Raw genomic sequence first — 23,539 nt, 5'->3', positions numbered from 1 at the left:
CTACTCTCTCTCCCCCCCTAAAACCACCTCTGACAACCCTTCCATCAGCGTCATCCACCACCAACTGCGTCCAAAACCTGCATGAACTCGGTTAGGTGCTCCTTGTGATGCGTTGGTTGCTCTGTCGATGCCGTTTTCGTCCTCCGCCATTGTTGCTCCCTTAATCGCCGACCTGTGTCTCTCCTTCCTCCTCCAGGTAGGTTGTCCTCATCCCTCTTCCTATTTCATCCTTATTTTTACTTCATTTTAAATAAAAAAAATTCCTAACCCCTTTTTGAACCCTAACCTTAAACCCTAATTTATGGTGTATGCTTATGTTCTTATCTTATTTTTATTTTGTTCTATTTTATTAGATTTTGGGGTCTGTTCTAATTTTGTTCTTTTTTTTTATTCTGATTGTGATTTTGGGATTTGTTTTGGGTTTATTATTTATTTTAATTTTAAAATTTATAATTTTTAAATTCATTATTTTCTTTCTGATTTTTGCAATTGGTGGGCGTGCTTGGTTTTGCAGCATTATTCTTTTTTTGTTGGGTTTTTTCCCTTCTCCTTAGTTGTTGGTGTGATATTTCATATTTGTAAAAATAAAATTATATTAAAGAAAGATGTAGCTGAAATAAGAAAGAAAGGGCAACTTCTTGATGTTAAAGCTGGTTTCTACAAAAACTATCTTCTTCTTACTAGAGAGGCACATATTGTTACTCCTCTTCTGCTCAAGTAATGTGTAATTCAAATTGATCCATTTGTTTGATAATTATTTACAACTTTTATTGTTGAGAATAAGACTGTTGTAACACCCTAAATACCAAAGCTCACACTTCCGGCTGCGCAACTCTGATAGCTCGGACATTACGACGACACTTATACTATTTAATACTAAAATATGAGCATGTTTAAAACTTTAAACCGCAATATCGCTCCCAAAAATACTTTTGCTATACAACGAACATCCGTACATACCATACAACTTACAGAAACTCATAAGGAGTACATCCATATATATACATACATATATATAAATAAATTACAAGCATTAACCAATACAATTCCTATCCCTCTTACAAAATATATCAAGATAAAGGCGAGGGTACAATAAACCATAACTGAAACAATACAGAGCATCACAACAACAATTAAATACACCCTTCATGACTTCAGCGCCCATATCCTGAAAGGGGGAAAATATAGGGGGTGAGAACATCATCCTCGAAAGGGTTCTCAGTAGAGGGTTTTTGGGAATTACTGTAATAGGATACATGAAGATAAACCGTACCAGTGATTAATAACCAACTTATGCCTTTTTTCAAAAACAACGGTTTACAATAAAAAAGAAATTTGAAACCCTTTTCTGAAAGAGGAAACTGTTCATTTAAAACAACATTCAAAAGCCTTTCAAAAGGTTTATCTATGCTGAACCAAAATAGCCTTTCATACTTTTCCAAACCAGAAACACAAAACCGAAATCAACCATCGGTTCATCTCATTTCAACCACGGCCCTAGGCCCAAACAATCCAACCATCAATCAATCACCACAATCCAACAGAGTCCCAGTTGCAAACACAGATAGAAAGTTCAAGTACAAACAAACAATTACAGCAAGTAGAACAATTAGCAGTTAATCACAAGGGCAAACCAAGAACAATATGCACACCCAAACAATGTCACATAGATGCATATGATGCATGCCTGTCCTAGTGGCTGATGATATCATCTGTCGGTTACCAAGCCAACCCGACGTGTCCGGTAGCTAACCTGGGCACAGTCTCTCTGTTGCGCATTAATATCATTAGAGGGTATCTGCGCCCTGTCGCCATTAGAGGGTATCTGCGCCCTGTCGCCATTAGAGGGTATCGGTGCCCTGTCACCCTTACAACTAGAGAGAAAACACAAGCATACTCGCTTACGACATTCATCTCAGCCATTCGGCTTAAATTCATAATTCATTCAATTGCATACATGCATTTATATTCAACCATGGATCACCATCCATCTCAGCCATCCGGCTCACGGTCCAATCCAGAACCAACCAACTTATCAATAAATACAGCCCTTCGGCTTAAATTCATAATTCATAGCCAGCCATACGGCTTATAACTCATTCGGCAATCAGCCATAATTCAATACCATACACAGCCATTCCGGCTCATAACAAATAGCACTTCCACCATTCAACATCATCAAAGTTCATAAAATTGGCACTTAAGCCACAATTCACTTTTTCTCAATTCATTTCACTTTGAAATCAAATTTCAACTCTTTTCAGCCTTGGCTTTAAAGATCTCACTTCTCAAATCATCTCAGGCTCATAAGCCAAATTTACTCAAAGTGAGTTCCCTTTTTAAAACAAAGTCACTCTCGGCATTCTCTTTCCAAAACTTCCAAAACCATGGCAAGTTAAGGATTTATTTCAAAGTATTCAAAATCATCCATCCAACAATGGAATTTATAACAAAAGTTTCTCGGCAGAGCCCCAAGTCTTTAGGGAAGGTCAACCTATATCAATTCCTTAAAATTCATTGAAACTCTTAAATCATAGATTCTCGGTTCAAGTAAATAAAACTAAATTTACTATAAAACCGGCCATACAAAATCACAAGTTCCAACCCGGTCCAAAAATCAACTCATTTGAAACGGAACCGGTTCATTTGAATCAAACCACTTTCAGGTTTCTTTTTGGAACCCATTTTTCTAACTCTTCCAAAATGCCTCAAACTTAATTACTCAATCAAAAGTCTAGATTCCTTTGAAATCACTAAAAGCTCCTTTTTATATTGAAATCAATACTAGAGCATCATTCTTTCCTTCAGTGATTCAAACGGTAAAAATAGTTCATTTCTAAATAAGTCGAACTCAAGGCATAAAGTTCACTAAATAAATTAAGCTTGAAAACATCAATATTCTCTTAATAAATCAAATAATACAACTTCTCAAATCCAACCCTTTTTAAATAACTTTTCAAACAAGACTAGGATTTTGTAGAAATTTCGGCAGCACCTCCCCTAAAACTTGGACTTTTACCACCCGGTTCGGGTCCCAACTAAACCGTTTCTCATTCCTTTTCAACAGCTCAAAACCAGAAATCAATTCAAAAGCAAGATAAATCCAACAGTTGCCTCAGTGGCATATCTCAGGGAAACCATTTCAAAAATCAACTCAATATCAACCGATTTAACTCATTTCCAAAACTTTAAAGAAACGGCTCAATAACAAATCATTTATCCAAAACCAAGTCATTTAAAGTAAACCAGGCTGAATTCAAAAGTGTGTTCGACTTCTTAAATCACCAAAATAATTAACTCAAATCAAATCAATCCTCAACGGATTAAACTCAGATTTCAAATCTTTAAAGAATCAACTTCAAACATTACAGTTCACAAATCCGCACAACAATTCAGCCAAACCAACATCCATAATCATTCGAGTCAATCGAATAATTTATAAGGTAGGTATGATGAGCGGATAATTTGTACGCTTTTTGGCATTGTTTTTAGTATGTTTTTAGTATGATCTAGTTAGTTTTTAGTATATTTTCATTAGTTTTTAGTTAAAATTCACTTTTCTGGATTTTACTATGAGTTTGTGTGTTTTTCTGTGATTTCAGGTATTTTCTGGCTGAAATTGAGGGACCTGAGCAAAAATCTGATTCAGAGACTAAAAAGGACTGCAGATGCTGTTGGATTCTGACCTCCCTGCACTCGAAGTGGATTTTCTGGAGCTACAGAAGTCCAATTGGCGCGCTCTCAACGGCGTTGTAAAGTAGACATCCTGGGCTTTCCAGCAATATATGATAGTCCATACTTTGCCCAAGATTTGATGGCCCAAACCGGCGTACAAAGTCACCCTCAGAAATCCCAGCGTTAAACGCCGGAACTGGCACCCAAATGGGAGTTAAACGCCCAAACTGGCACTAAAGCTGGCGTTTAACTCCAAGAGGAGTCTCTGCATGAAAATGCTTCATTGCTCAGCCCAAGCACACACCAAGTGGGCCCGGAAGTGGATTTTTATGTCATTTACTCATTTCTGTAAACCTTAGGCTACTAGTTCTCTATAAGTAGGACCTTTTACTATTGTATTTGCAGACTTTGGTAGCTATCTTCATTTTATGCTATCTTAGATCATTGGGAGGCTGGCCATTCGGCCATGCCTAGACCTTGTTCTTATGTATTTTCAACGGTGGAGTTTCTACACACCATAGATTAAGGTGTGGAGCTCTGCTGTACCTCGAGTATTAATGCAATTACTATTGTTCTTCCATTCAATTCCACTTGTTCTTGTTCTAAGATATCACTTGTTCTTCAACTTGATGAATGTGATGATCCGTGACACTCATCATCATTCTCACCTATGAACGTGTGACTGACAACCACCTCCGTTCTACCTTCGACTGGGTGAATATCTCTTGGATTCCTGATTGCACGATGCATGGTTGATCGCCTGACAACCGAGTGCTCGCCTGACAACCGAGCCAACCATTCCGTGAGATCAGAGTCTTCGTGGTATAGGCTAGAACTGATGGCGGCATTCAAGAGAATCCGGAAGGTCTAACCTTGTCTGTGGTATTCTGAGTAGGATTCAATGATTGAATGACTGTGACGTGCTTCAAACTCCTAGCAGGCGGGGCGTTAGTGACAGACGCAAAAGAATCGATGGATTCTATTCCGGCCTGACCGAGAACCGACAGCTGATTACCCATGCTGTGACAGAGCATAGGCAACGTTTTCACTGAGAGGATGGGAGGTAGCCACTGACAACGGTGAAACCCTACATGAGCTTGCCATGGAAAGGAGGAAGAAGGATTGGATGAAGACAGTAGGAAAGCAGAGAGACGGAAGGGAAGGCATCTTCATGCGCTTATCTGAAGTTCCTACCAATGAATTACATAAGTACCTCTATCTTTATCTTTATGTTTATTTCGTTCATCACCATACCCATTTGAGTCTGCCTGACTAAGATTTACAAGATGACCATAGCTTGCTTCATACTAACAATCTCCGTGGGATCGACCCTTACTCGTGTAAGGTTTATTACTTGGACGACCCAGTGCACTTGCTGGTTAGTTGTGCGAAGTTGTGTAATGCCATGGTATTGAACACCAAGTTTTTGGGGTTCATGACCGGGGATTATGAGAGTTGTGAAAAGTATTGTTCACAATTTCGCGCACCAAGTTTTTGGCGCCGTTGCCGGGGATTGTTCAAGTTTTGAGCAAGCTTTTGGTCCGGTAACATCAGTGCCAAATTTCTGATCCGGCAACAGCACCAAGTTTTTGGCGCCGTTGCCGGGGATTGTTGAGTTTGGACAACTGACGGTTCATCTTGTTGCTTAGATTAGGTATTTTTTCTTCAGAGTTCTTAGGAATGAATTCTAGTGTTTCAAGGTGATGTTCTTATCATCACCAAAGCTGATTGATCTTCATCAATTTAGCTCTTGAATGCAATGTTCTGCTGAAGCTTGGCTGACCATGTCTAATTCCTTTAGACTGAAGCTTTAGACTAACATTGCATGATTCCTGGGATTCTCATTAAGAATTTTGATATCTTTTTCCACTTAATTTTCGAAAAACACAAAAAAATAAAAAAAATCATAAAATCCAAAAATTTCTTGTTTGAGTCTAGTGTCTCATCTTAAGTTTGGTGTCAATTGCATGCATTCATTCATATGTCTTAAGGATCTTCAAGTAATTCTTGATGATTTTCGTGTTCTGATCTTTAAATTCAATTGACTTGAGTGTTTTGTGTGTCTCATATGCATTCTCATTAGTGTCAGTAGTATACAAACTGCTAAGTTTGGTGTCTTGCATGCATTGTTATTTGATTCTTGTTGCATTTTGATTTATCCTTATTATCAAAAATCCAAAAATATTTGTAATTTGTGTCTTTTCAAGTCAATAATACAGAGAATTGAAGATTCAGAACATTCAGCAGAGGAATTGCACAGAAAAAGCTGGGCGTTCAAAACGCCCAGTGAAGAAGGACAGACTGGCGTTTAAACGCCAACCAGGGTACCTGGTTGGGCGTTTAACGCCCAAAAAGGTATAGTTTTGGGCGTTAAACGCCAGAATGTGCACCATTCTGGGCGTTTAACGCCAGGATGGCTAGAAGGGAAGATTTTGTTTTCAAATCAATTTTTTTCAGTTTTCAAAATCTTTTCAAAATCAAATCTTTTTCAAATCAATTTTTCAATCAAATCTTTTTCAAAATCAATTTCTTTCCATTTTCAAAGATACTTACTATCAATTAATGATTTGATTCAACATTTTAAGTATGTTGCCTTTTCTGTTGAGAAAGGTTTAATGTTTGAATCATATCTTTTCTTGCTAGTCAAGTTTTTAATTTTCAAAATCAAATTTTTTTAAAATGTTTTTCAAATCATATCTTCTCAATCACATCTTTTTAAAACCAATCATATTTTCTTAACCACATCTTTTTCAAAATAGTTTTCAATCAAATCTTTTTGATTTCTAATTTCAAAATCTTTTTCAAAAAATCACTTGATCTCTTTCTCACTCTTGGTTTTCGAAAATTTATTAGTATTTTTCAAAACATTTTCAAAATTTCTTACTTAATTTTCGAAAATTACTTCCCTCCTTCTCACATCCTTCTATTTATGGACTAACACTATCCCTTAATGCAAAATTCGAACTCCATCTTCTTTGATAAGTTCGAATTTTCTACTTTTGTCTTCTACTCTTCTTTTCCTCTAACACTCCAAGGAATCTCTATACTGTGACATAGAGGATTCCACATTTCTTGTTCTCTTTTCTTTCTTATGAGCAGGAGCAGAGACAAAAACATTCTTGTTGAGGCTGATCCTGAACCTGAAAGGACCTTGAAGAGAAAGCTAAGAGAAGCCAAAGCACAACTCTCTTTCGAGGACCTGACCGAATTCTTCAAAGAAGAAGAACACATGGCAGCCGAAAACAACAATGCCAACAATGCAAGGAAGGTGCTGGGTGACTTTACTGCACCTACTCCCGATTTCTATGGGAGAAGCATCTCTATCCCTGCCATTGGAGCAAACAACTTTGAGCTTAAGCCTCAATTAGTTTCTCTAATGCAACAGAATTGCAAGTTCCATGGACTTCCATTGGAAGATCCTCATCAGTTCTTAGCTGAGTTCTTGCAAATCTGTGACACTGTCAAGACTAATGGGGTTGACCCTGAGGTCTACAGACTTATGCTATTCCCTTTTGCTGTAAGAGACAGAGCTAGAACATGGTTGGACTCTCAACCTAAAGAAAGCCTGGACTCTTGGGAGAAGCTAGTCAATGCCTTCTTGGCAAAGTTCTTTCCACCTCAAAAATTGAGTAAGCTTAGAGTGGAAGTCCAAACCTTCAGACAGAAGGAAGGAGAATCCCTCTATGAAGCTTGGGAAAGATACAAACAATTAATCAGAAAGTGTCCTTCTGATATGCTTTCTGAATGGAGCATCATAGGTATTTTCTATGATGGTCTCTCTGAACTATCCAAGATGTCTTTGGATAGCTCTGCAGGAGGATCTCTTCATCTGAAGAAGACGCCTACTGAAGCTCAAGAACTGATTGAAATGGTTGCAAATAACCAATTCATGTACACTTCTGAAAGAAATCCTGTGAACAGTGGGACTAGTCAGAAGAAAGGAATTCTTGAGATTGACACTCTGAATGCCATATTGGCTCAGAATAAAATATTGACTCAACAAGTCAATATGATTTCTCAAAGTCTGTCTGGAATGCAAAATGCACCAAGCAGTACTAAGGAGGCTTCATCTGAGGAAGAAGCTTATGATCCTGAGAACCCTTCAATGGAAGAGGTGAATTACATGGGAGAACCCTATGGAAACACCTATAATCCTTCATGGAGAAATCATCCAAATTTTTCATGGAAGGATCAACAGAGACCCCAACAAGGTTTCAACAACAATAATGGTGGAAGAAACAGGTTTAGCAATAGCAAGCCTTTTCCATCATCTTTTCAGCAACAGACAGAGAGTTCTAAGCAGAATAACTCTGACTTAGCAACCATGGTCTCTGATCTGATCAAAACCACTCAAAGTTTCATGACTGAAACAAGATCCTCCATTAGAAATTTGGAGGCACAAGTGGGTCAGCTGAGCAAGAAAATTACTGAACTCCCTCCTAGTACTCTCCCAAGCAATACAGAAGAAAATCCAAAAGGAGAGTGCAAGGCCATCAACATGGCCGAATTTTGGGAGGAAGGAGAGGCAGTGAACGCCACTGAGGAAGGCCTCACTGGGCGTCCACTGGCCTCCAATGAGTTCCCCAATGAGGAACCATGAGAATCTGAGGCTCAAACTGAGACCATAGAGATTCCATTGGACTTACTTCTGCCATTCATGAGCTCTGATGAGTATTCTTCCTCTGAAGAGGATGAGTATGTCACTGAAGAGCAAGTTGCTAAATACCTTGGAGCAATCATGAAGCTAAATAACAAGTTATTTGGAAATGAGACTTGGGAGGATGAATCCCCTTTGCTCACCAAGGAACTGGATGACTTGTCTAGGCAGAAAGTGCCTCAAAAGAGACAGGATCCTGGGAAGTTTTCAATACCTTGTACCATAGGCACCATGATTTTCAAGAAGGCCTTGTGTGACTTAGGGTCAAGTGTAAACCTCATGCCTCTCTCTGTAATGGAGAAGTTAGGGATCTCTGAGGTACAAGCTGTAAAAATCTCACTAGAGATGGCAGACAACTCAAGAAAACAAGCCCATGGATCGGACTTGTAGAGGATGTTCTGGTTAAAGTTGAAGACCATTACATCCCTACTGATTTCATAGTCCTAGAGACTGGGAAGTGCATGGATGAATCCATCATCCTTGGCAGACCCTTCCTAGCCACAGCAAGGGCTGTGATTGATGTTGATAGAGGAGAGTTGATCATTCAAGTGAATGAAGAATCCTTGGTGTTTAAGGCCCAAGGATATCCCTCTGTCATCATGGAGAGGAAGCATGAAGAGCTTCTCTCAAAACAGAGCCAAACAGAGCCCCCACAGTCAAACTCTAAGTTTGGTGTTGGGAGGCCACAACCAAACTCTAAGTTTGGTGTTGAACCCCCACATTCAAACTCTAAGTTTGGTGTTGGGAGGTTCCAACATGGCTCTGAGTATCTGTGAGGCTCCATGAGAGTCCTCTGTCAAGCTACTGACATTAAAGAAGCGCTTGTTGGGAGGCAACCCAATGTTATATTTTATCTATTTTATTTTGTTATTTTCTTTTTTTTGTAGGTTGATGATCATGAGGAGTCACAAAATCAATGAAAAAAGCAAAAACAGAATGAAAAACAGGAAGAAAAATAGCACACCCTGGAGGACGCACCTACTGGCGTTTAAACGCCAGTGAGGTTAGCTGTTGGGCGTTTAACGCCCAGTCTGGCACCATTCTGGGCGTTTAACGCCAGAAAGGGGCACCAGACTGGCGTTAAACGCCAGAAAGGGGCAAGAAGCTGGCGTTAAACGCCAGAAATGGGCACCAGCCCGGCGTTTAACACCAGAAATGGCTAAAAACGTGATTTTGTTAGCCATTTGGTGCAGGGATGACTTTTCCTTGACACCCCAGGATTTGTGGACCCCACAGGATCCCCACCTACCCTACCACCCTCTCTCTCTTCTTCACCCATTCACCAATCACTTCAACACCTCTTCCCCAAAAACCCTTCACCTATCAAATCCCATCTTTCTCTTCACCACTCACATCCATCCTCCATAAAACCCCACCTACCTCACCATTCAAATTCAAACCATTTCCCACCCAAACCCACCCTCAAGTGACCGAAACCTACCCTTTGCCTCTCCTATATAAACCCTCCTTCACTCCTTCATTTTCACACAACATACACACCACTTCTCCCTTTCTTGGCCGAAAACAAAAGCCATTCCCTTTTCCCTCATTTCTTCTTCTTCTACTCTCTTCTTTCTTCTTTTGCTCGAGGACGAGCAAACATTTTAAGTTTGGTGTGGTAAAAGCATTGCTTTTTGTTTTTCCATAACCATTTATGGCATCCAAGGCCGGAGAAACCTCTAGAAAGAGAAAAGGGAAGGCAAAAGCTTCCACCTCCGAGTCATGGGAGATGGAAAGATTCATCTCAAGGGTGCATCAAGACCACTTCTATGAAGTTGTGGCCTTGAAGAAGGTAATCCCTGAGGTCCCTTTTTTACTCAAAAAGGGTGAATATCCGGAGATCCGACATGAGATCCGAAGAAGAGGTTGGGAAGTTCTTACCAACCCCATTCAACAAGTCAGAATCTTGATGGTTCAAGAGTTCTATGCCAATGCATGGATCACCAAGAATCATGAGCAAAGTGTGAACCCGAATCCAAAGAATTATCTTACTATGGTTCGGGGGAAATACTTGGACTTTAGTCCGGAAAGTGTAAGGTTGGCGTTCAACTTGCCTATGATGCAAGGAGATGAACATCCTTACACTAGAAGGGTCAACTTTGATCAAAGGTTGGACCAAGTCCTCACAATCATATGTGAAGAGGGCGCCCAATGGAAGAGAGATTCAAGAGGGAAGCCGGTTCAATTGAGAAGGCACGACCTCAAACCTGTGGCTAGAGGATGGTTAGAGTTTATACAACGCTCAATCATTCCCACTAGCAACCGGTCCGAAGTTACCATAGACCGGGCTATCATGATTCATAGCATCATGATTGGAGAAGGAATAGAAGTTCATGAGGTTATAGCCCAAGAACTCTATAAGGTGGCGGACAAGTCCTCTACCTTAGCAAGGTTAGCCTTCCCTCATCTCATTTGTCACCTCTGTTATTCAGTTGGAGTTGACATAGAGGGAGACGTCCCCATTGATGAGGACAAGCCCATCACTAAGAAGAAGATGGAGCACACAAGAGACCCCACTCATCATGAGATCCCTGAGATTCCTCAAGGGATGCACTTTCCTCCACAAAACTATTGGGAGCAACTAAACACCTCCCTAGGAGAATTGAGTTCCAACATGGGACAACTAAGGGTGGAGCATCAAGAACACTCCATCATCCTCCATGAAATTAGAGAAGATCAAAGAATCATGAGAGAGGAGCAACAAAGACAAGGAAGAGACATTGAGGAGCTCAAGCACTCCATAGGATCTTCAAGAGGAAGAAAGAGCCGCTATCACTAAGGTGGACCCGTTCCTTGATTTCCTTGTTCTTTATTCTTCTGTTTTTCGAATTTTATGCTTATATTTATCTATGTTTGTGTCTTGTGATCATTAGTGTCTTAGTGTCTATGCCTTAAAGTTATGAATGTCCTATGAATCCATCACCTTTCTTGAATAAAAATGTGCTTAATTGAAAAAGAAAAAGAATTGCATGAATTTTGAATTTTATAACAGTTTAATTATTTTGATGTGGCGGCAATATTTTTGTTTTCTGAATGTATGCTTAAACAGTGCATATGTATCTTGAATTTGTGGTTCATGAATGTTGGCTCTTGAAAGAATGATGAAAAAGGAGACATGTTACTGAGGATCTGAAAAATCATTACAATGATTCTTGAAGCAAAAAAAAAAAAAATCGGAAAAAAAGAGAAAAAAAGAAAAGAAAAGAAAAAAAAAGAAAGAAAAAGAAATAAAGTTGTGATCCAAGGCAAAAAGAGTGTGCTTAAGAACCCTGGACACCTCTAATTGGGGACTCTAGCAAAGCTGAGTCACAATCTGAAAAGGTTCACCCAATTATGTGTCTGTGGCATGTATGTATCCGGTGGTAATACTGGAAGACAGAGTGCTTTGGGCCACAGCCAAGACTCAATAAGTAGCTTTGTTCAAGAATCATCATACTCTACTAGGAGAATCAATAACACTATCTGGATTCTAAGTTCCTAAAGAAGCCAATCATTCTGAATTTCAAAAGATAGAGTGAGATGCCAAAACTGTTCAGAGGCAAAAAGCTAAAAGCCCCGCTCATCTAATTAATACTGATCTTCATAGATATTTTTGGAATTCATTACATATTCTCTTCTTTTTATCTTATTTGATTTTCAGTTGCTTGAGGACAAGCAACAATTTAAGTTTGGTGTTGTGATGAGCGGATAATTTGTACGCTTTTTGGCATTGTTTTTAGTATGTTTTTAGTATGATCTAGTTAGTTTTTAGTATATTTTCATTAGTTTTTAGTTAAAATTCACTTTTCTGGATTTTACTATGAGTTTGTGTGTTTTTCTGTGATTTCAGGTATTTTCTGGCTGAAATTGAGGGACCTGAGCAAAAATCTGATTCAGAGACTAAAAAGGACTGCAGATGCTGTTGGATTCTGACCTCCCTGCACTCGAAGTGGATTTTCTGGAGCTACAGAAGTCCAATTGGCGCGCTCTCAACGGCGTTGGAAAGTAGACATCCTGGGCTTTCCAGCAATATATGATAGTCCATACTTTGCCCAAGATTTGATGGCCCAAACCGGCGTACAAAGTCACCCTCAAAAATCCCAGCGTTAAACGCCGGAACTGGCACCCAAATGGGAGTTAAACGCCCAAACTGGCACTAAAGCTGGCGTTTAACTCCAAGAGGAGTCTCTGCATGAAAATGCTTCATTGCTCAGCCCAAGCACACACCAAGTGGGCCCGGAAGTGGATTTTTATGTCATTTACTCATTTCTGTAAACCTTAGGCTACTAGTTCTCTATAAGTAGGACCTTTTACTATTGTATTTGCAGACTTTGGTAGCTATCTTCATTTTATGCTATCTTAGATCATTGGGAGGCTGGCCATTCGGCCATGCCTAGACCTTGTTCTTATGTATTTTCAACGGTGGAGTTTCTACACACCATAGATTAAGGTGTGGAGCTCTGCTGTACCTCGAGTATTAATGCAATTACTATTGTTCTTCCATTCAATTCCACTTGTTCTTGTTCTAAGATATCACTTGTTCTTCAACTTGATGAATGTGATGATCCGTGACACTCATCATCATTCTCACCTATGAACGTGTGACTGACAACCACCTCCGTTCTACCTTCGACTGGGTGAATATCTCTTGGATTCCTGATTGCACGATGCATGGTTGATCGCCTGACAACCGAGTGCTCGCCTGACAACCGAGCCAACCATTCCGTGAGATCAGAGTCTTCGTGGTATAGGCTAGAACTGATGGCGGCATTCAAGAGAATCCGGAAGGTCTAACCTTGTCTGTGGTATTCTGAGTAGGATTCAATGATTGAATGACTGTGACGTGCTTCAAACTCCTAGCAGGCGGGGCGTTAGTGACAGACGCAAAAGAATCGATGGATTCTATTCCGGCCTGACCGAAAACCGACAGCTGATTACCCATGCTGTGACAGAGCATAGGCAACGTTTTCACTGAGAGGATGGGAGGTAGCCACTGACAACGGTGAAACCCTACATGAGCTTGCCATGGAAAGGAGGAAGAAGGATTGGATGAAGACAGTAGGAAAGCAGAGAGACGGAAGGGAAGGCATCTTCATGCGCTTATCTGAAGTTCCTACCAATGAATTACATAAGTACCTCTATCTTTATCTTTATGTTTATTTCGTTCATCACCATACCCATTTGAGTCTGCCTGACTAAGATTTACAAGATGACCATAGCTTGCTTCATACTAACAATCTCCGTGGGATCGACCCTTACTCGCGTAAGGTTTATTACTTGGACGACCCAGTGCACTTGCTGGTTAGTTGTGCGAAGTTGTGTAATGCCATGGTATTGAACACCAAGTTTTTGGGGTTCATGACCGGGGATTATGAGAGTTGTGAAAAGTATTGTTCACAATTTCGCGCACCAAGGTACAATCACCAAATACACAATATCTCACATCAGTATCCATATGTAATAATTCCAATACATAAAACATAGTTTTTAGAAAGCGCCCCTACCTCAAACGCAATTCCATAATCCAAGCGCCTCATAAGTTCTTTTCGCCTCAACTCAAAATCAAAGGCAGCTTCAAAGCACAGCCCCACACATATTCGCAGCAGCATAATCAGCTCTAATTTACAACAAGCAACCTCAGTTACTAAACTCTAGGAACATTAATAACGTATAGGCTTTAATACACGTACGGGACACTAACAGAGGGCTTTCGAAACATAATTTCTTACCAGAATTTCAACACGAAGCAGCTGTGATTTCGAACCGGCCCGGCAGCAGCTCCGGCGGTGCCCAGAAGCTCTAGTGGGTCATCTATAAAAACCGCGCAGCATCAAAACCTTCTCGAAACTCAAAATGACCGAAACCACAAATTTAAAACCCTTACCGACAGAGTTCTCCAGCGGCGGCAGCGAGGTTTTCCGGCAGCTAGGCACGGCGGCGCGACTCAACACAGAACCAGGCAGAGCGGCGGCAGCCTCCAGCAACTCCGGTGAGCTTCCTCAACGACGGTGATGGCCGGAGCTTCGGTAGTGCTAACCGAGGCTTGCCGGCGGTAGGAACGGCAGCGTTAGCTTCGCGCAGCACGAATCAGCGGCGGTCCTTGGGCAGCGACGCGCGCGACAGGACGCACGGCCTCCCTCTCCCTGCAGCTCTCTCTCCCGTCTCGTGAACCTGTCCCTCTCGGGATTCAGTTGCTGCAACGCTTCCTCTTTGGCCGCGACTCACGATGGCGGTAGCAGCGCCGTTGGAAGAGATGGAAGCAGTGGCGGCGACAAGGACGGCGCAACGAGCAGCGGCTCCGAGATCTCCAGCGACGGAATAGGGTGATGGGTGGCTGAACCGCGACTGGTTATGGATGAACGGGGCAGCTTCGATGGCGGCACTCCTCACGCGCGGTACTCTGGCGGTCACGGTGGCAGTACCCAGCCAGCGGCGCTAAGCTCTTCCCCCTCTCCTTCTCTCCTTCTGGCCCAGTCTCCATTTCTGTTCATGCTTCTATGTGTGTGGAATTGCTGAGAGGGTGAGAGGGAAATAGGTAGGGGTGTGGCTGCTGGGTTTGGGGAAAGGGGATTTTTTTTTTGCGGCTAGGTCAATAGGTTGGTAGGGTGTGTGTGTAAATTAGGGTTAGGGGCAATATAGTAATTTCACATAAATTTGGGAATAATATGGTAATTGAAACCCAAATTAAATCCAACACTAATTGTATATAGAAAATACTATTTGATCATCCATTTTTGCAAATTACTTTTAATAAAATGCCTAAATCAAATAATTAGAAATAATATACTTAATTTTTTCATTTTCTAAGATAGCAGTATTAATATTTAAAATATTACTTATCTAATCCAAATCATATAAAATCCTTATTATTTCATAACTAGCAACTTTATAATTTAAATATAGAAAATAATCCAATAATTATAAACTTGGATAATAATCATAACTCATCTCAAATCTAATAAATCAAAACTTGCCTTAATTACCTTTAATAAAATAATTTCTGAAATTAAGGCTATAAATAACCATATGATTTGAGACTTGATCATAAAAAGACTTTTCAAAGATTCTGAGTCTTACAACTGTAATATCTCATTGTAGTGTGAAGAAATAAACTTTGTCTCTATGAAAAATAAATTCAAAAATATGCAATGCCATATAAAATGTTAAAACACTAATGTATGTGTTGTTTGCACAATTATAAACTGAATTTCCCTTGAATCGTCCAGGGAAATGAAGTTAGAGGAAGAAAGAATTCAGGCCGAGAAAAGATGGGTAATCTTTTTGTCCCCTCAGATGCTTACTTGGATAGAATGTGTCTCTGTTAATGTGAAATGATTTCTATTTGTGAGTAAGAATAGGTGGTAAGAAACTTCTGCTAGTAAACTTTACATATAAACCTGGTGTTACAAAAATTTTGTTGTCTTTTTAACTTATAGTTTCATAATAGTTTTTATTCTGAAAATCTATTTCATTTTCATATTTCATTGTCTTCAATTCAAAAAAATTTACAACTATTTTGATACTTGTTTATTATCAGTCTAATTCTCCCTCCCCCTATATGGTTATTATATGCCTTCCTTAGTATTTGAGTTTCTACTTTTTAGTTTTTACTTTCTAGTTCTGTAGGCAAATTTTATGTTGTATTTTTTATGGTCATGTACGAGACTTTAAACATTCATCTAAGTTTAGTTTCAATTTTAGGGTGAATTTTTTTTTTACATTACAATCTAATTTGAATGAAAAGTAAGTTGATATAGACGCTTCGACCTCCTATTTTACATTTTTTTTAATTATTTCTTAAAAAAATAATTGCAAGCGAAATTAAATTTTTACTTTGGAAAAAATATTCTATTTTTTCTATACTTGAAATTTTAGTATAGATTTCATTCATTGATATAATTACACTCTATCTTTTCTATACTTAAAATTTTAGTATTTGTATGTTTTTTTTTCATACGAGAATAACTAGTAATCTAGGATTATTATTATTTATCGTGTTATCGTCCTATGTTTCACCTGAAGCTATGCTCTTAGCTAATGAGCATATTTTAATACATGAGGATTAACAATTTTTTAAAAAAAATTTAAGTTTACTATCAGATAAATTCATCAGTAATTATTAATTTAATTATTATTTAATAATATATTACCATCAAATTTGGGAGAAAAATTCGACGGTAAAAATTACCAATGAAAATTTTTTGACGGTAATTAACAACAGACAAAAAAATTCACCAATAAACAATTACCGATGAGGTTTATACCATTGGATTTATTCTGATGGTAATTCCAACGGTAAACATAATACTGCAGAATTTTTCGGTAAATTTGATAGTATTCAACGTTTTTCTTATAATGTCTAGAGAAGATTGGGTCATGATCTTCCCGACTTCTTTTTCCTTTCGGGTTGGCCTCCAGCTTTCTTAGCTTTTCTTCGAGTTCTCTACAGTTACGCAGTTCCCTCCGAAATTGTTGTTCGGATTTTCGCTGCTGCTCCAACTCGACTCTCAGTTGTTTGAGCCAACCTTGATGACCATGGACGAGTTCCATGATCTCAGCTACATTCCTTTCTCCCGATCCTTCCAGGATATGTACCTGAGAACTCACTCTTGGTCCTCCTTTGTTTTCTTTTGTTTCTTTCGTGGTCATGATAGATGGAAAGTGCTCGATCATCGTTATGGTGATTCCTTCTCATAGATTCTAAATCGAATGCAGTGTGTCTATCTTATTGTGGGTCGTCCACCATTGTCAAAGATCAGACTCCAAGTTTCCAGCAACGACATCAATGTTCTAAGGTAAATTTGGGTCTAGACGTAAGATCTATACTCCTTTAGGTGAAGGGTCTAACTGTTTGACATCTTCGCTTGGACGGTGATAGAAGATATCTGTAAAGAATTCTAATATTTAAGTTAGCAAAAATTTAAAGCATGCTTAAGCGAATTTGGATTGAACAAAACTTAAATTTAATGGGATATTTATAGTAATAGATAATGACTTAACTATCACTCCTAAATCTCTTAACTTATAGTAATAGGTAATTTCTTCCTCAATATTTGAGGAATTTTACGTTGAGGTAGTAGATGAGTTGTGAATAACATTTGAATTAGTGGATGACAAAGTCTTACTTGCCATATACAAATCGGATTGGACATAAGTTATAGCATTCATGTCCCGAATAGATTGAGTAGGTTAATCCATATGGTTTTTTGGACTAGTCTAATTAAATCTGTTGAATTTCTATATAACTTTTAAGAAATTGAACTGATTTATTTGGACCATATATAGCTTTAATTTTAAATTATGGATGAAAAAAAAACACACACCCATATATATATATATATATATATATATATATATATATATTAATTTAATAATTAATTTTTAGTTTATACATAATTTTTATGTTGACATTATAACCACCGCTAATAATTAGTAGGTTTATTTTTCGGACACTCAATCTGCCACTTAACAACAAATTATTGATGATGACTAAACTAACTTTCGATTTGGCTGCTAATTTCAAACCGGTGAGTTTCTTGCCCTCTACGTTAATAATTCAAATAAAGGAGGAAAGAATAATTTTTTAAGACCCATCAAGAGTGTCTCTGATATTATTTGCGGATGTAATCTCATCACAATCATGAATAACCAATTTATTATCTAATATTCCCTTTTATATAGCCACCATAATATTCACAGTAGCTTATATACACAGATTGTGAAACAGTTTTTAGACAGTGAGATTAGACAAATGAGTTGAAAAGTTGAGCCAAATCGTCACATCAATTGACGATAATTGACCAATAAAAAATATTAGAAAATCAGGATAATTTATTATTTTTAATCAATAATTAGTTAATTATATTTAAAATATTAGAAAATCAGGATAATTTATTATTTTTAATCAATAATTAGTTAATTATATTTAAAAATATGAATTAAAAATATATTATTAAATATAAAAAAATTAAAATAATAATTAAAAATATTCACTAAAAATAATAAATTTTATTGATGGTTGAGTTTTTATCAAGAAGAATATATATAATGATAAAATGACTTGCCATGTTATAACAGTTATTATACATCTGATCTTTGCATGTAATCATGATGGTTTTCACTTTACATACAAGAGAAATAATAGATAAGACAAAAAATCTTTCTTTCATGCACAAGCAATTGGTACCAACCAGAATACTAGCATAATAGTAGTGGAGATTTATATGATGATGAGGTAGTAGAAGAATTTTATTATGCTTATTATTACGAAGAAAAGTATAATTAAAAAAATAAACCTAATAATATCCTAAAGGGATTAATATTTTTTTTCTTAGTAATAAAGAGAAGAACATCCTTAAAATAATAATGATAATAAAATAACACCGCAGAAAATTAAACTTTTTTTGTTACTGTAAAAAATCGTAATTATAAATCTTTTTGAGTTACCGTAAAAAATCGTGATCATAGACCTCTTTTGATCACTTCTCAAAACCTTGATCATAAATCCTTTTAAGCCATCATTTTTTAAAAAATTGTGACCATAATTTTTTTTGTCATCTTAAAAAACTGTAACCATAGAAGGTCTATGATCACGGTTTTTTACCGTGACAAAAAAAACTGTAACTATAGACCCAAAATATTGTACTGAGAAGCAGATATCGAAAATAGATCGTTGTTCTAATTTTATTTTTTAATTGACATGATAACTTGTAACATTTTATAAGTTTAATTTTTTTACTCGCATGTATGTTTTGTCTTAGTACAATGTATACATTTATATTTCTGTATTAGAGACAATATATGTAATGATAATCTAAGAAAGGCAAACATGAAGAATAATAATGGAATGGGCATTATACCCTGTCCAGTAATAGGCCATTAATTATAAGTCATGGGTGGTTTGATGATTTTGAAGTGGGGAACAGCCAAATTGTTGCTTAAAGATAATAGGGCATGGCATTGGCATGCCCCCAAAACCTTTCTACCTTTATTGGTTTGATCCTACACTTTACCAACTAAAAGGGCCCCATCCCTTTCTAAGAGTAGTAAACTCAATTATGTTATACCAACAAAAACCATAGACAATGGCCAAATTCCCTTTTTTGTGCTTACAAAATATCAATGATATATATGTGCCTCCCTTTTAAGTTTTAATCCACCTCTTGTCACTTGGCAAAGGAAGCATGAATGCTAATGTGTTTTTCCTTTTATGTATGTGAAGAGCTTTCTATCTATGGGGTCTATAATCGACTAAAGTATAATAGGTTCCAATAGAAAATTTTAACAATACCAAATAATTTGAATGTAAGTAATCAATGTGCTTGAGTCTTACTCTTCATTTAATGTTAAGTGTTCCTTTCTTACTTTTGTACGAGTATTAAAATAATTGTTAAATTTTATAAAAAAAAATTAGTAAAAAAAATAGTTCAGTACACAAGTATCCTGCTTTAATGCTAGATTAAGAGAATAGTCGTATTCCAAGAGTATAATATTTTAATATATGCAGCATAGCCTAACTTAATAATTACATCTGTTTTTACGACTTGAATTCTAACTTTAAAATTATACAGAAATAACTCAATTGTTACTTCAAAAAATTTTTTAGTGATTAAAAAAAAAAACTAAAATATCTCTAGTACTATTTTCTCTTTTCATTAATTCTTTAGTCTTTTAAATTTCTCTTTTTATTTAATAATAAAAGACATAACAGATAAAAATTAATTAATATTTTAAAAAATAGAAAAACGGCATTTAATTAAAAAAAACGAAAAGAGAGTAGTTTTATTTGAATAATGTGTAGTCTTATCTATTATTAAAGTTCTTTTCATTGAGTCTTGAAAGTAACCAAATTTTTTCAAGGTAGTTTTATCGGAATTTATTTGTTCAATATATATTAGAGATGACAATACTACTCGAATTTGTGGATATTTATTTCACTTCTACTTGTTCAGAGCAGGTAATTATCCGCCCGCACCGCCGTACTGGAGCGAATTTTTTTGCGGGACGGATTTTTAGACGAAACGAGGTGGGGTCAGATTTAGATAATACATGCCCCGATATATATATATATAATATATAATTTTAATATATAATATGTGTAATATATATAAAATAATTAGTAAAATAATTAATAACATTGTATCATATTTAAAATTTTACTTTAATTTATGTTATGTATGTGAAAATGGTTATATACATTTTGAAATTTAATTTTACTTATTGAATTTTAATAATTATAGAGCGGATATAGGCAGGGCAGATACTCGCAGAGACGGGTTATAGTTCAACTTTTTACTATCTGCGGATAGAAACGAGACGAATTTTATACGAATTATTGTAGGGTGAGACGGAGTCGGATAGAGCAAAAACCTGCCCCTACCCACCCCATTGCCACCCGTGATATATATCTTGAATCACCTAAAAATTGATCTATCAAAGTTGTAAAGATGTAGAAATTTGCGCAACTTATCACCTATCTCACGCTGCAGGTCTCCAAATTCGATGATTTTACAATGCAAAAAAAAGGTTTACATTTTAAACAAGGTTGTAAAAATTAGGCTGGTTAACGAACAGGTAAGATAATTGGTATATTAGTTTAATGGTTTAATCGGAGTTCAACAGATTTAATTAAATATTAAGTAAAATTATTAAAAATTTAATATATAAAATATTTGAATTCAATTATTTGTAAACTAATAAAATTTAAATTTTTACAATTTCACATAATAAATTATTCATAACAAATTATTTTGTGATTGTATCTTCCAAATCAGAAAATAAAAAATTAACAAAATTAATCATCAACAAAATTAACTCGAACAAGCAGTAATTTAGAATATTAATCCCAGCAACTCAGAATCATAAAATCATTATTATACTAACTCAACAATTCAAAATAGTAAACTCAACAACTCAAAATCACATAATCAGTATTATTAAAAAAAATTGAAAATAAGAAAAAATAATTGAAGTATCGGCAGCGAGGGAGAAAGAAAACAGCGACGGAGAAGGAAAGTGAGCTTAAACAGAGAGATCCAGAGAGAGAACTTGAATAAGGAAGTGAGCTCAGATAGAAAAATAGTGAGCTCGAATAGAACAATCGACGGACCCAGCAATCCTTCGCGACAGCGACGCTAGGAGCTCGACGCAGCCCTTCGTGTAACGGCCAGGAGAGGAGGAACGTCGAGAAGATGGCCGAGCAGACTTTTTTACCGGCGACAATGGCACCCACTGCGAGAAAAAGGATTTGGCGACGAGTATAAGTGAGATGGGTTTCAGATGGTGACTAGTGGGTGGTGGGCTAGTGGCTGTTGGATGTTGGAACTTCGAAGAGAAGAGAGGTAGTGAGGGGATCAGAGGATAGATTAGGATTTTTTGAGTGAGAGAAGGAAGAAAGGAAAGGGGGTTTGGGTTTCATTCAGCGTCAAAACAACGCCGTTTTTTTGGATTTTGGAAATTGGTACTTTTAAAAATTCGGTCAATTTAGCCGGTTCGACAGTTAAATACCGGTTTTACTGGATTTTCACCAATTTTTTGCAAAACGATGTTAAATTAGACTGGTTCCTAATTAACCTGATTGAACCGCTAATTCAGTCCATTTTTCAAAACCTTGATTTTAAATCGCAAATTAGAATAACCAAAATTAAAATTGTATATTTAGAGAGATATATATTACGAAAAACAAGTATATTTATATAGAATAAAATACTACATACAATAAAAAAAAAATTGATAAACTTAGAAACATTATAAAGATAAACATCCTTGATAAGTCAGAAAATTTTATGAAGAACTCGATGTCATAATTTAGGTTGGGTTTGAAGGAAAAACTGATATGAAAGGCAAAAATTAAATTAAGTATTTGTGTTGTATTTGATATAAAATATATTGAATTGTATTATGTCTCAATGTCGTATATAGGTTAAGATAACTATAAAAATTGATGAATAAATTTAAAATTTAAAAAATTAAATAAAAATATTTAAAAAAAATATTATAAAAATTTTTAACCTTAAAAATTTCAATCTCCTATATATTTATTTTCTAAAAATATTAAAAAAATAAAATTTTAATCCTAATATTTAATCACTAAATACAATACTCAATCTCAATTTTTCCAATCTCAATCCAGATTCCAAAACACAAATTTAGCCTTCAGAATTTGCACATGACTAATAACTTTCTGATAGGGAGGATCCTCTATACGATCTCCGTAATTATATGCATCTGCAGTTAGAAACAAATTGATGAGCAAACTGAAGAGGCTACCTATATAGCAAAAGCTGCACGCGGAAATAGAGCCATTCAGATTTTACAGCAAGCAAATGACTTAAATGCTACATCAACGTTTTCAACTTGCTGACTAGTGGGGTTTAATTCTTTTACCGTATATATAAAATATAATATAATACCCTTTATATATGTAAAAATTATATCAGAATTTTATATGATATAAACTCTTTTCATATTACACCAAGTTTATATCGACATGCATCATTATATTCGTTATATTAGTTTTATTTTGATTGAATCATTGGTACTATTTTAACCAACGATGTGTCTCATGATAAGAGTAGGCAAACATCTTTTTAATAGTAGACAAAATGATACTACTTCTTCAGATATTTAAATGATATTTTTCTTTACTTATCTTTTTATAAAATATACGCATTTGTTATATGATTAAAATAATTTATTTTTTGTTTTTTCTTATCGTCGAAACACCCTTCAATGATTATTATAATTACATATAAATTAATGATATTTTTTGTAAATACATATAATAATAATATAAAATATATAAAAAATTAAATTAAACATTTTTATAATAAGTTAAAATGTTTTATATTATTATTATTTTAATCAATAAGATAACTATTACTAATTTATATATATAATTATAATGATTATTGAAAAATATTTTAGTCAAATAAATTATAATATATTATTTCAATCTTATAAAGAAGTTGAATGAATATTTTATAAATTAAAAGAAGAAAGTGTTATTTAAATTGTGTTTGTTTATTATCTCAAAATAATAAAAACATAAATATTGATACAGACATATATGCACACAGATATAGATACACATAAATACATATAGACTATTTGGTTGTTATTAAGATAATAATAACTAGATATAAATATGTTTATAATAAAAAAATAATTTTGTCTCTAAAAAAAAAATTTGTTGGTAATCAACGTGAAGAAGGTAGAAAGTAGAATTTA

General features: G+C 36.0%; 1 non-coding gene across 1 annotated transcript; it reads right to left on the bottom strand.

The window, feature by feature from the left end:
• Positions 1-7,306: 7,306 nt before the first annotated feature.
• LOC112719306 (small nucleolar RNA R71) lies at positions 7,307-7,414 on the bottom strand. The gene has a single exon (XR_003161612.1). It is a non-coding gene; the product is annotated as a small nucleolar RNA R71 (small nucleolar RNA).
• Between the last annotated feature and the right edge of the window lie 16,125 nt (positions 7,415-23,539).

This window comes from Arachis hypogaea, chromosome 10 (assembly GCF_003086295.3).
Source record: "Arachis hypogaea cultivar Tifrunner chromosome 10, arahy.Tifrunner.gnm2.J5K5, whole genome shotgun sequence".
NCBI lineage: Eukaryota > Viridiplantae > Streptophyta > Magnoliopsida > Fabales > Fabaceae > Arachis > Arachis hypogaea.
The sequence above is the reverse complement of the archived record's forward strand: the minus strand, read 5'-3'. Positions and strand labels throughout refer to the sequence as shown.